The 13,945-nt window shown below is 31.1% G+C and overlaps 1 long non-coding RNA gene across 1 annotated transcript in view; it reads left to right on the top strand.

Moving 5' to 3' along the window:
• The window catches only part of LOC142319777 (uncharacterized), a 180,695-nt gene that overhangs the window by 81,617 nt on the left and 85,133 nt on the right, over window positions 1-13,945 (top strand). The gene's annotated exons all lie outside the window — the stretch shown is intronic.

The raw sequence follows: 13,945 nt of genomic DNA, 5'->3' as shown, positions 1-13,945 counted from the left end.
CTTACAATACATTTTTATTTAATTTTTACCATGCCAGTCTATTAACAATGTAAAAGTAAAATTAACTTTGTTTTAGTTGATTTAATATATATATATATATATAATTTTAATTTTATAAAATTCATCTTAAAGAACAGAACTCATAAATCTCTTATTACAGATAATTAATTTGATTTTTTTATGAAATGAAATGAAATTTTATTTAAATAAAGATTTTAAACGATAACGATACTGAATATATTTGTCAGGGTAAATAAATATTCAGTTATTCATTGCGTTATAGTTATGTTTTAACCTTTACACAGGTCATTTGTTTATTATTTAGTATCACTTAGTATCTTTTTGAAACAAATACTTATTAAATCTTCCGGATATAAATTACATTCTTAAAAATTAATTATAATGATCTGATTAGAACAAATCTAATATATATTTTGTTTATATATAGTATAAACACAAGCGCCGCGGAAATTTCGGTTTTTGTTTCAATAGATATTTTCAAGATTAATCAATTTTAAAATTTATTATGGAGGTCGGGAAATTTAAAAAAAACTTTTTCAATAATGTTTCCTTGAAATACTTTTGTTTGCTGAAATTGTATTTTCATTTTGTTTGTTCCTAGGATGGATTATCTCAATTAAAAAATTATTTATTATTTGATGCCTAAGTCAAAATAAAATATATAATACATTTTAAAATATTTAATTATATGAAATAATAAATGAAAAGAAAAGAGGTTTAAAATAATTATCTGGAGTTAAAATATTATTGTAGAATTATATGTATACAATTTATTTTTTATCAATAACGTTGATTGTAAACTAACTTTTCTTATAAAAATCTACAATTTGTGTTAATCTAAATTTTTTTAAAGGTTTTTTAAAGTCAGAATTCATTTAAAGCAAATTTATTTATTAGTAAAAGTTTGTGAAGTCGTTCTATTTTTGATATTTTTGTGAATTAAACAATTCATATAGGTCAGAGTATGGTATTTTGAAAATTTTTCGTCGGTCAATGCTTTTTACACGGTATTTCTATCTAATATGATAATTTTCAAACAAACTATTCGCCAATCGCCTATCAGTTAATAATATTTATTAGTATATAAACTTCCAATTTTTATGTTTTTATTTATTTATTTTTTTAATTGTTGATAAAAACCAAAGAGAGAAAAAAATTTGGATCGAAAAAAAGCAGGAAGTTTCTATTTATAGAGATACGTAAAGGAATGAAGAACAGATACAAGAAAGGGCCAAACAAATTCTCTTCTTTGCTTCGGATGCATCTTGTTAAATGGGGAGAGGGGAAGTACAGGCCAACGACCGGAGAAGTTTACACGTGCTGCTGTACGGGAAACCACTGCCTTATGCCTCCGATGCGCAGATTCATTGCGCATGACTCCTCCCAAATGTATTTTTAAGTGAGGTATTATAGGATCATTTCTTGTTTCCAAATTTGTTTATTATTTTTATTTTATTTTATTTTTTTAAGAATTGATTATCGTTTTTATTAAAGTTAATGTATTATAAATGTTAATTAATCTGTTAAAATAATATACACATTCTTTTATGTTATGTAATAATGAACATACCCGATTTCTCATATCCGTTGCCGTTAAACGGCATTTCTAACGATAGAATTTACGTTAATTATATTGTTTTATTTTTTATAAGTAATAAATAATTACATTTCCTAATATTATTTTTAAATTTAGTCATATTTAAAATGGTAACATGTTTATAAATCATCTCCATTAGCTCATTACCTATTTTTAAAAATTTAACATGTAAACGCAAAAAAAAATTATTTGAAAGAAAACTTGAAGTTAACATTTCGCCTCCATTTTTTTAACTTTTTAATCATTTGTTAATTTTTTTAAATATTTATAAAATTCGTGACGGAAAAAATTTCAATTTTTTTTTTAATGAGATTTATAATCTAATGTGAGACAAATTTTTTAATATTTTATTAATAATACAGTAATAAATTTAGCATAATTTCGTAATTTTACAATCAGACTATACCAAGAAATATATCTTTAGGATGATTTATTTATTTATGACTCCCAATTATAAAACGATTGAACCGATTTTAATGAAATAAGAGATCAAATAATCGCCTCAGTTTTTCAGTTAAAAATTGTAAATTTCGATTTGAAAAACTAAAACAGCTCCCAGATTTCGATCCAAAAAACTGAGATTTTTTTAAAAAATAACTTATAAAATTGGTTAAAAAGAGAATCTGAAATTTGGTTTCAGGAAAAGTTAGGGACAAGGAAAGCAATTTTAGCGCTCAGAGAAATAATAGAAGGAAGATTAAAGAAAACAAACCAACATACTTGACTATTATATACTTAGAAAAGGCATTTGATAACGTAGATTGGAATAAAATATTCAGTATTTTAAAAAATTTAGGGCTAAAGTATACAGATAGAAGAACAATTGCTAACATTTGCAGGAACCAAATTGCAACAGTAATAATCGAAGAACATAAAAAAGAAGCCGTAATAAGAAAGGGAGTCCGACAAGGATGTTCCTATTCTTGTTACCTTTTTAATCTTTACATAGAACTAACAGGTAATGATATTAAAGAACAATTTAGATCCGGAGAAACAGTCCAAGGTGCAAAGATAAAGATGCTACGATTTGCTAATGATATAGTAATTCTAGCCGAGAGTAAAAAAGATTTAGAAGAAAAAATGAATGGCATGGATGAAGTCCTACGCAACAACTATCGCATGAAAATAAACAAGAACAAAATGAAAGTAATGAAATGTTGTAGAAATAACGTAGATGGACCGCTGAATATAAAAATAGGAAGAGTCAAGATTACGGAGGTAGAAAAATTTTGTTATTTGGAAAGTAGAATTACTAAAGTTGGACGAATCAGGAGCAATATAAAATGTCTGATAGCACAGGCGAAACGAGCTTTCAGTCAGAAATATAATTTTCTTACATCAAAAATTAATTAAACGCCAGGAAAACATATTTGAAAATATATGTTTGGAGCGTAGCTTTATATGAAAGTGAAGTTTGGACGATCGGGGCACCTGAGAAAAAAATATTAGAAGCTTTTGAAATGCGATACTATAGGAGTATGTTAAAAACCAGACGGGTAGATAAAGTGATAAATAAAGAGGTGTTGCGGCAAATCGATGAAGAAAGAAGCGTTTGGAAAAATATAGTTAAAAGAAAAGACAGACTTACAGGCCTATTAAGGCATCCTGGAATAGTCGCTTTGGTATTGGAGGGACAGGTAGATGGGAAAAATTGTGCAGGCAGACGTTTGGAATATGTAAAACAAATTGTTAGGGATGTAGGGGTATACCTAAATGAAACGACTGGCACTAGATAGGGAATCTTGGAGAGCTGCATCAAACCGGTCAAATGACTGAAGACAAAAAAAAAAGAATGACACCAACAACCCCACCAACCTGACCCCGTAGGGGAATTCACTTTCCTCTGCCATCCCCTCTGTTCCGAGCGCTTATGGGCTTTACCGGAGGTCATCTACGAAACCTCGACTTTTGACATATTCCAGTCCGCCTCGACCAGGATGCCTCCGATGCGAATACCGCTAGAAACATGCCCATGGTGTAGTACTATTTAGCGAACTCAAAACAAAACACATCTCGCAGACTTTTAAGCAAGACTGAAAGGACCTAACCAAATAAAGGAATTGAACTACCTACCAGTAGAAGGTAAAAGCGAGTTCAATACACAACACGAAACATAGAAATATTACACGGAACAATAATAACATAGTAACATTGAAACAAGACAAAGTACAAAAACATAATTTATAAAACGAAACAGAATATATGAGAAATTCAAGCAGAGCTCTAGATCTTCTCAGCAATCTTTTCTTTTTATTATTCTAACTTATGCTTCTATCGAAGACAATTGGGGACAAAGTTTATGAGGTAATTTGAATTTAAAAAAAAAATGTTTAAGCCTGGTTCAAAAGCTACATCTCCATTATTATTTTACCTCTAATGTGTACGTTGCAATCTGTTCAGCAATAAGAAACCCCACTCCCATGGCCCAATGAGATGAGGATGATATGTAAAAGAGACGTAGTCTTGTACAGACCCATGAGATCTACGGTTAATTGAAACCCGACCAGCAAAGTACAGTCTAGTATTGAAATCCGTGTAAAAGCAACTAAATTTTACTTGGATTTCAACCTCAGAACCTTCGAATTTGAAAATATGCTGTTAAACAACTGATTTGCGAGGACGAATTAACCAGCAGACCAACCCGGTGGGCTATATATTAATTATTATACGATAATTTTTAAAAACAAAACTTAACCGAAAAAACTGTCAAAAGATATTCCTTTTTACTCTTGGAATAAACATAATTATTAAAAATAACTTAGCTGTAGAATACACGAAGAATTTAATTTTTGGAAAATTAAATTCACAAAAATTAATTCAGAATTTACAAAAATTCTCCTTTTGTAAATTTTTTTTTTGCAAATTGATATATACAAATTTTCTTTTTAAATTTACTTTTATTTAAATGTATATAAAAAATAGAAAAAGTCATTAAAACAATATTTGCCAATAAACCCACCGGGTTTGATCTAGCGGTAAACTCGTCGACGTAAATGAACTCATTTCGAAGTCGGGAGTTCTAGGTTCAAATCCTAATAAAGGTAGTTGCTTTTATTCGGATATGAATTCTAGATCGTGGATACCGGTGTTCTTTGGTGGGTTTTTTTTAACCTCCGGGATCACCGTTAGGTATTACTTCAGAGGATGAATGAGGATGATATGTATGAGGGTAAGTGAAATGTAGTCTTGTACAGTCTCAGGTTGATCATTTCTGAGATGTGCGGTTAACTGAAACCCAACCACCAAAGAACACCGGTACCTACGATCTAGTATTCAAATCCGTATAATCAACATTCAAAAAAGCATGAAAATGATTTTGAAATATTTATCTGAAGAATATTTTTCAAACTACAATTTAGTGAATATCTCGTTTAGTATAGTGGGAAATTTGCGATCATTGTACAAGTGTTTTTTACCTTTCTTCACCACTTTCAAGGTTGAATTTCGAAAAGTCTACAAATTGATTTTTAGATATTTAGATGGTAACTACAGACATAAAAAATCAAGTTGATATCTTCATTTGTTACCGAGAAATTAAAAGAATCCTAAGTGAACTTCTTTGTACGCCTGTTAAATTACATATACACATTTTTTTTTTTTTAAATGAGAAGTGCATAAAATTTTATTTCATTTATTACTTCTGATATTTTTTCAATTTTTAAAAAATATTTTTATTGAATTATTATTTATCTAAATCTTTTTTTTTTTAAATCAGACGTTAATAATTATTAATAAATTAATATATTTAATTAAAAAATCAAAAAAAAAATCGAGATGAAGTCGGATTTGTACCGATGGAATGGAATGGAATGCAAAGTTGGCAGGAGTCTATTACTCCCTACTTTATCGCAGAACCTGGACAGAGTCCCTTGCTGCTGGATCATTCTAATCGGGCTTGTTTTTTTAAAAGGTTATTTTTTAATCTCGGATCTAATTTTTCAATTTTTGTCTATTATTATTTTAGTGAATTTAAGACGGATTTAATTGCATTCCAATCCGTTGTTAAACCAGCGTTATCGAACCCATTTCATGGGCCGACCGCGGAAGGCTAGGCTTATAAAGCCTGTCCTCCCGACGTAATTCCCCTTCAGACCGTCCACTGAAGTCCTTTCGGTGCTAACTCTTTAATAGGCTAGCAGGAATACGCCACAACGGGGCACTAGCTATAAGGAGGGAGCAATGCGTCCCCTTTTCCGGAGGAGTCGCAATTGCTGGGTTATTTTGTCTTATTGTAAGTTTTGAAATAGGAGAAGCTCTTCATCCGCTTCTGGTATGGCTGCCCTTCAGGACGCATCTCTGCTGGGCTCTGTTCCGGACTCCAGTCCGTGATGTTGAGGCGAGTGGTTGGTCTTCCTTCTTCTTCTCCCTCTTCTTCTTCCGAAGACCTCTTCGTTCTTCTTTGGCCTGCACTTTCCAAGAATTGGTAGTAACCGAAGTTACATACCATTAACCTTGTAATTCCCGAAGCCCCGAAGGGCTGAACGGGGGAAAGTGCAGGTTTCTTCGTTCTTCTGTGCTGTCAGTGGCTGCTGGGCTTGTGACTGCTGGGCTGATGGCTGCTGGACTCGTTCCCTCTTTCTTCTTTCTTGAAAGGAAAGGAAGGTAATAGGGAACTTACAAATGGTGATACCTATTCGCGATCGCGGTTTTGGGGCGGCGATTTTTGTACCGATGTGCCTTCCCCTTGTAACATCCAAATATTTCATTAATTAAAATTCTATTTCGCTATTACTCTGGAGCTAATGAAAATAAGTACCACTTATATATCGTTGAAAGCTTTCAATGAGGACTATTACTGCAGTTATCAAAAAGCCCAAAATCCAATTTTTATTTTTATTTTGGACCTTTATGGGCACTGTATTTTTTTTTTACGAATAACATTTCCGTGTTATCATCGCCCGGAAAACAAGAATATGAAACATAAAATAAAAAAATAAAATAAAAACTTAAAGTAGAAATGTAAAAACAAAATTAAAACTAAAACTAAAATACTAAAAACAAAGATAAAATATAAAATTTAAACTTAAATGTTAAATAGAAAAATATACAACTACCGTACAAAAAAAATTAAGAATAGTATTAAAAAGTATGTAAATATTAATAATTCGAAGAAATAAAAATACCTGGTCCAAAACTTGGACACTGTTGGTCCGGTCAATTGCAATCGAAAGGGGAGGTACACAACTAGATGTTAACAACAGTCCTAAATCCAAAATTTCAACATCCTAAGGTTAATCGTTTTTAAGTTATGCCAGATACAGACGTCACGCCGAAACTAGTCAAAATGGATTCAGGGATGATCAAAATGGATATTTCCGTTGAAATCTGAAAACTGAAATATTTCACGATCACAATACTTCCTTTAATTCGTACAAGGAAGTAAAAATACAGCTGGTTTTCAGAAAAAAATTCAAACTCCAGTTTAACCCTTTAAACTCAAAATTTCTAAAAATCTAGAAATTTGTTTTTAGATATTCACATGAAGATTACATAAACCAGAAATCAATACAATATCTTCTTCATTTTTTATTGAAGATTAAAAAAAAATTATTACTCTATTTAATCCTTTAGATTTGGAATTTCAAAAAATACTTGTTTAGTGTACACTTCTACCTTAAGAAGAATATGTATACAAATTTTTATCAATTTATCTTCTGCAATTTTTGCTGGACGTTCATAAATCAAACAGAATGTTTAAAAAATAATGACCCGAAATCAAACAAAAATATTTCATAATAAAAATGTATTGCAGTCACAATACGATACGATAGATGGGTGGAATATATTGAAGAGTTATACGGAGGAAATGAATTAGAAAATGGTGTTATAGAGGAAGAAGAGGAAGTTGAGGAGGATGAAATGGGAGAAACAATACTGAGATCTGAATTTAAGAGAGCATTAAAAGATTTAAATGGCAGAAAGGCTCCTGGAATAGACGGAATACCTGTAGAATTACTGCGCAGTGCAGGTAAGGAAGCGATTGATAGATTATACAAACTGGTGTGTAATATTTATGAAAATGGGGAATTTCCATCAGACTTCAAAAAAAGTGTTATAGTTATGATACCAAAGAAAGCAGGGGCAGATAAATGTGAAGAATACAGAACAATTAGTTTAACTAGTCATGCATCAAAAATCTTAACTAGAATTTTATACAGAAGAATTGAGAGGAGAGTGGAAGAAGTGTTAGGAGAAGACCAATTTGGTTTCAGGAAAAGTATAGGGACAAGGGAAGCAATTTTAGGCCTCAGATTAATAGTAGAAGGAAGATTAAAGAAAAACAAACCAACATACTTGGCGTTTATAGACCTAGAAAAGGCTTTCGATAACGTAGACTGGAATAAAATGTTCAGCATTTTAAAAAAATTAGGGTTCAAATACAGAGATAGAAGAACAATTGCTAACATGTACAGGAACAATAACAATTGAAGAACATAAGAAAGAAGCCCTAATAAGAAAGGGAGTCCGAAAAGGATGTTCCCTATCTCCGTTACTTTTTAATCTTTACATGGAACTAGCAGTTAATGATGTTAAAGAACAATTTAGATTCGGAGTAACAGTACAAGGTGAAAAGATAAAGATGCTACGATTTGCTGATGATATAGTAATTCTAGCCGAGAGTAAAAAGGATTTAGAAGAAACAATGAACGGCATAGATGAAGTCCTACGCAAGAACTATCGCGTGAAAATAAACAAGAACAAAACAAAAGTAATGAAATGTAGTAGAAATAACAAAGATTGACCGCTGAATGTGAAAATAGGAGGAGAAAAGATTATGGAGGTAGAAGAATTTTGTTATTTGGGAAGTAAAATTACTAAAGATGGACGAAGCAGGAGCGATATAAAATGCCGAATAGCAGAAGCTAAACGAGCCTTCAGTAAGAAATATAATTTGTTTACATCAAAAATTAATTTAAATGTCAGGAAAAGATTTTTGAAAGTGTATGTTTGGAGTGTCGCTTTATATGGAAGTGAAACTTGGACAATCGGAGTATCTGAGAAGAAAAGATTAGAAGCTTTTGAAATGTGGTGCTATAGGAGAATGTTAAAAATCAGATGGGTGGATAAAGTGACAAATGAAGAGGTATTGCGGCAAGTACATGAAGAAAGAAAGAAGCATTTGGAAAAATATAGTGAAAAGAAGAGACAGACTTATAGGCCACATACTAAGGCATCCTGGAATAGTCGCTTTAATATTGGAAGGACAGGTAGAAGGGAAAAATTGTGTAGGCAGGCCACGTTTGGAGTATGTAAAACAAATTGTTGGGGATGTAGGATGTAGAGGGTATACTGAAATGAAACGACTAGCACTAGATAGGGAATCTTGGAGAGCTGCATCAAACTAGTCAAAGGACTGAAGACAAAAAAAAAGCAGTCACAAAACAAATTACGTAATATTAAAAAATATTTAAAATTTCACTTACCGTTTTATAAATCGTCTATATATCCTTCATCTGTTGCATTGATAATATGAAGGCGTTACTGAATTTTCTGCAACGCGTTGCAGTCAATCTTCTGTTACAGAAGATACTGCAGCTATGATCTTGGTTTTTAGCTCATACAAATCTGCAAGTAAAAGGTGGAACATAAACACAAAAAAAGGTGTAATATCTGGAGATCTCGTAGTGCCAAGTCTTGAAGTTTTGAGCTCCCGCACGCCCCATCCAGTGTACAGGCGATATTTCATTTAGAATCGGACGAACTCAGATCTTCCTGAATAATTAATTTTTCAGTCTTCACAAACACCTCATCCACAGTTAAACCTTGATTTCATATTTTTAATAACGGTAAAAAAATAAAGAATATTTACTTTTTCTCGTAGCTCTTATGTTTTTTAAGATGTAGCGACCTCCGTGAAACGAACACGAGTGTATCTACAGAGCGTATCACGAAGTTCTCCCGGGACTTTCATAATCTATTCTACTCGTGAAAATAATGTAAAAAGTTAATACAAACATACGTCATAAAATCTTCGTTTGCAATTACGGCTAGTGAAAGATTTCACTCGGATTTTAGCTACCCCGGTTAAGTGAGGTCGTACTGAAATTTTTAGGACGTTATTTTAGGGCCAAAATTAGTGATTTCTCATGGTTTTTGACCTGAAAAATTGAATAAAATATCCCAGAATCCTAGAACCTGTATCTGCAATAGCTTTTGAGAAATCTGGGTTAAATAACTACAAATTGGGATAAACACTCTGTTTTTTATATTTGACGTATAATAACTTTGTTAAATGAGTAATAAACACATACAAATTTTAATAAAACTAGTAGAGAATTCAATTCTGAACAAAACGGTGTAAGTTAAGTTGAATAAAACAAAGAAAAGTTAAAAAAATAAAAATTTTATTTAGAAAGAATACGTTTCTACGTTTGCCAAAAAAAGTGCTTATTTAATGTAAACAAAAACCAAATTCATTATTGGTGATGTGAAAAATTTGAAAAAAAAAATTTAATGCGGACACCAAATGAATTCCTTGTACGCCTATTAAATTACATATCACGTTTTTAAAAGTACAGAAAATTTTATTTCAAACTTGTGATTTTTTCATATTTTTTAAAAATTGTTTTTACTGAATTATTATTCATTGTAATTTTTTTACAATCAGAGATTAATAAATCATTATATTTAAATTAAAAAAAAAAATAAGAAAAAGTAAATGAAGTCGGATTTGAACCGATGTTGTTTTGTAAGATCAAATATTTCATTAATTAAACTTTTATTTGGCTACAATTTCATTGTAATTTTTTTTGGATATCACTGTGTTTTGTTAGATTATTCTTTTATTGAAAAAAATAAAATGTTGTAAAACTAAAATGTTTGCCTTAGAACAAACAGATTGAATTTCACGAACAATTTTTTTTTGTTGATAACCATATCATTCATTTCATATCATATTTTTCCTTTTTTAATAAAACTAGTATAATGACCTTTACGAATCGAAAATCCGTTATTTATGCACTTATTACTTTGTAAGTGAACCCTCGATTTTTACCGTTAAATTCGATTTTAACAATCGAATTTATTTCTGTTTTATTTATTCCTTTTTTAATAAAATAGTATAATTTTTTATAAAGTAATACTTTTATTTATTTTTTAATGAAGTGAAGGGACTTAAAAAAACTGTTTCATCTTTAGTACTTTCATTTACATAACAGCATTTACTATTAAATAAAACTAGCCTAATATATTTTCTTTTAAATTTTATTGTTTCAAGCGCATTATCAAGTTTTTTTACGCTACCTAGTACTATCAAGTACTGCTATCTAGCGGCGTGATTCGTAAAGGTACATTAAAAAAACGAATAAAATGACATATTCGAGTCCCGCGGTTCATCAAATGGAAAATAACTTTTTCTAACGAAATTCGAGGTATTTTTTTGAAAGTATTCTTTATTAGTAATCTAATAGAACTGAAATATAATGTTTTCACGTTTATTTTTTTTCCATCTTCATTTCACTGTTAGGTCAGGTCGTGTTTAGAACTGTAAACGTAGTTGGTTGACTTCGTCGCCTCTTACCGACCAAGTTCTAACCAACTCCGTGATTTAATAGGCTTACAAAAGGAAGACATGTGGTGTACACACCCGATTTTTAAGATTTAAAAAAGCATTATCATCTTATAAGCTTTTCACAAAATTTCATTCATAAAACAATTGATTATTTCATCTTTATTTATCATTAATTACTTTGAAGTAACCGATAACATGATGGTATAGATTTATTAATTTTAACACGATGTAAATATTTCGAAAAAAATTACTTAACAAGAAATTCAACAAAAAAGTATAATTTTAAAGAAATATGAATATAATTTTGGGATTGTTGAAATATGGTGGAAAGTCTATGTAAGGGGTGAAACCCGTAGTCGTATATAAAAAGAGAACCAGGTTAGGAAATGTATGCGCTAATAATAATCAATATTTATATTCATATACAAATTGACTCGCTCGTAACTAAATCTTCAATTTCCCGATCAGATAGAATGTTAAAATTCACCGTAGTTATTTACAATACGGTACCTAGGATAATTAAGGAAATATTATTTTGATTAACAACCCTTAAAGAATTACAAAAAAAAATGGGGTTGAAAAGGGGTGCCGAGACCAGAAGAGATAGAAAATGAAATCTAGAAGATATATATATAGCGTAGGGAATCTACCCCTATGAAGCTGTGTTTTTTCCATTCACCCCTAAGGGGTTAAAAAGGGGTGCAAATGATTACGGAAAATAAACTCACTGATTTACTTATAATTAATTCTGCCAGTTCCTAGATAGCTTTAGAAAACTGAAGTCTAGTAGTTATGTTGAATGGGGTGTCTAGGAAAAGTAAAATATATACATATATATATTTTTTTTTTGTCTTCAGTCATTTGACTGGTTTGATGCAGCTCTCCAAGATTCCCTATCTAGTGCTAATCGTTTCATTTCGGTATACCCTCTACATCCTACATCCCCAACAATTTGTTTTACATACTCCAAACGTGGCCTGCCTACACAATTTTTCCCTTCTACCTGTCCTTCCAATATTAAAGCGACTATTCCAGGATGCCTTAGTATGTGGCCTATAAGTCTGTCTCTTCTTTTAACTATATTTTTTCAAATGCTACTTTCTTCATCTATTTGCCGCAATACCTCTTCATTTGTCACTTTATCCACCCATCTGATTTTTAACATTCTCCTATAGCACCGCATTTCAAAAGCTTGTAATCTTTTCTTCTCAGATACTCCGATCGTCCAAGTTTCACTTCCATATAAAGCGACACTCCAAACATATACTTCCAAAAATCTTTTCCTGACATTTAAATTAATTTTTGATGTGAACAAATTATATTTCTCACAGAAGGCTCGTTTCGCTTGTGCTATTCGGCATTTTATATCGCTCCTGCTTCGTCCATCTTTAGTAGTTCTACTTCCCAAATAACAAAATTCTTCTACCTTCATAATCTTTTCTCCTCCTATTTTCACATTCAGCGGTCAATCTTTATTATTTCTACTACATTTCATTACTTTTGTTTTGTTCTTGTTTATTTTCACGCGATAGTTCTTGCGTAGGACTTCATCTATGCCGTTCATTGTTTCTTCTAAATCCTTTTTACTCTCGGCTAGAATTACTATATCATCAGCAAATCGTAGCATCTTTGTCTTTTCACCTTGTACTGTTACTCCGAATCTAAATTGTTCTTTAACATCATTAACTGCTAGTTCCATGTAAAGATTAAGAAGTAACGGGGATAGGGAACATCCTTGTCGGACTCCCTTTCTTATTAGGGCTTCTTTCTTATGTTCTTCAATTGTTATTGTTGCTGTTTGGTTCCTGTACATGTTAGCAATTGTTCTTCTATCTCTGTATTTGAACCCTAATTTTTTAAAATGCTGAACATTTTATTCCAGTCTACGTTATCGAAAGCCTTTTCTAGGTCTATAAACGCCAAGTATGTTGGTTTGTTTTCCTTTAATCTTCCTTCTACTATTAATCTGAGGCCTAAAATTGCTTCCCTTGTCCCTATACTTTTCCTGAAACCAAATTGGTCTTCTCCTAACACTTCTTCCACTCTCCTCTCAATTCTTCTGTATAATATATATATATATATATATATATATTTTTTTTTTTTTTTAATAATAAGAACTCATGAGGGATTGAAAATGGGTACCAAAATCAGAAGTGCTGGACTCCCGAAATTTAATAGATATGATCTTAATATGTAAGTTATTACTATGAAACGATTTTTATTTATAATTCCTAGCAGGATTTACTCAAACAGGAAATGCATCATAATTCGATCACTGATAATAAATTTTTTCTTTTTCTAAATAGCTGAAATTTCATAATTGTAACAGAGGGTTCCTCAGAAAAAGTAAGTAATTATTTCTTGATTCACCTCTAAGAAGTTAAATTAAAACTGTGTTTAAATGGAGGTGCCAAGTCTAAACATATTAAAACTTGAAACCTGAAAGATGATCTTAGGTAAGTTACCGCTAAGAAGAGATTTTCCCTCATTTATCACTGGAGTGAAATCGGGTGAATACCGATCTATGAAAAGTTTAGAATGATACGAGAACCTTGAAATTTCACTAACATTTCAATAACATTCTACTAAGTCGTTCAAAAAATTTTCCCCTCACACAGAGATGGTATAAGTATGACCAAATGACTATGATATTTGTCAATTATGATACTTTAGGTAGCGTGATGCGAAATCCACCGGGCTGGTCTAGTGGTGAACTCTTCATTGCAAATCGGCTGATTTCGAAGTCGAGAGGAGTCTAAGGTTAAATCTTAGTAAAGGCAGTTACTTTGTACGAATTTGAAAACTAGATCATGGAT

This window comes from Lycorma delicatula, chromosome 2 (assembly GCF_047948215.1).
Source record: "Lycorma delicatula isolate Av1 chromosome 2, ASM4794821v1, whole genome shotgun sequence".
Lineage (NCBI taxonomy): Eukaryota > Metazoa > Arthropoda > Insecta > Hemiptera > Fulgoridae > Lycorma > Lycorma delicatula.
The sequence above is the reverse complement of the archived record's forward strand: the minus strand, read 5'-3'. Positions and strand labels throughout refer to the sequence as shown.